Source organism: Lupinus angustifolius, chromosome LG04, assembly GCF_001865875.1.
Source record: "Lupinus angustifolius cultivar Tanjil chromosome LG04, LupAngTanjil_v1.0, whole genome shotgun sequence".
Lineage (NCBI taxonomy): Eukaryota > Viridiplantae > Streptophyta > Magnoliopsida > Fabales > Fabaceae > Lupinus > Lupinus angustifolius.
The window spans coordinates 24,144,274-24,144,893 of NC_032012.1; positions in this window are offsets into that span (position 1 = coordinate 24,144,274).

Below are 620 nucleotides of genomic sequence, written 5' to 3' on the forward strand. Positions count from 1 at the left end.
CCTAAATCACTCAACAAATCCTCTCACTCCACCACCATTAGACACATCACCTATGCTAGTCTAAACATACTTACCCTGCATTAAATTTTATGATTAGATGAGGGTGAGGCTCTCCTATAAATACCTCACCCCATTCTCCCATTTTTACACTAAATTTCCCATACAAACTAAGGTAGTCTTTTATTTTCTCTTCTTCATCTTCTTCTCATACTTCATAGAAAGTTATGAGCTTTTATTATGTTGTTCATAAAGTCGTGTTTATATTTGTTCTTTAAGTATTTTATGAAGGCATAACTAAAGGGGATGATAATAAAATCATATGAACCTTTATGTAGTTTTTGACCTTTGTAAATTTTGAAATTTCTTCCTTGTAAAAACTATATCTTTGGACAAGGTTAGATGACTTATTTGTTTGAAAATATTAGAAAATTATTGATAGTATTTGAATATGTTTAAAGGTGATGATTTTAACATCAAATGAACCTTTAATGTGTTTAGGAAAAAGTTTGTATTTTATTCTTGAAAGTTTATGATGTTGATGAGTTGTTGAAAATGTTTCATTTTTAGAAACTATTATGTTTTAAAAGTGGTTTAGCATATTTTACTCTTTGATTTCCAAG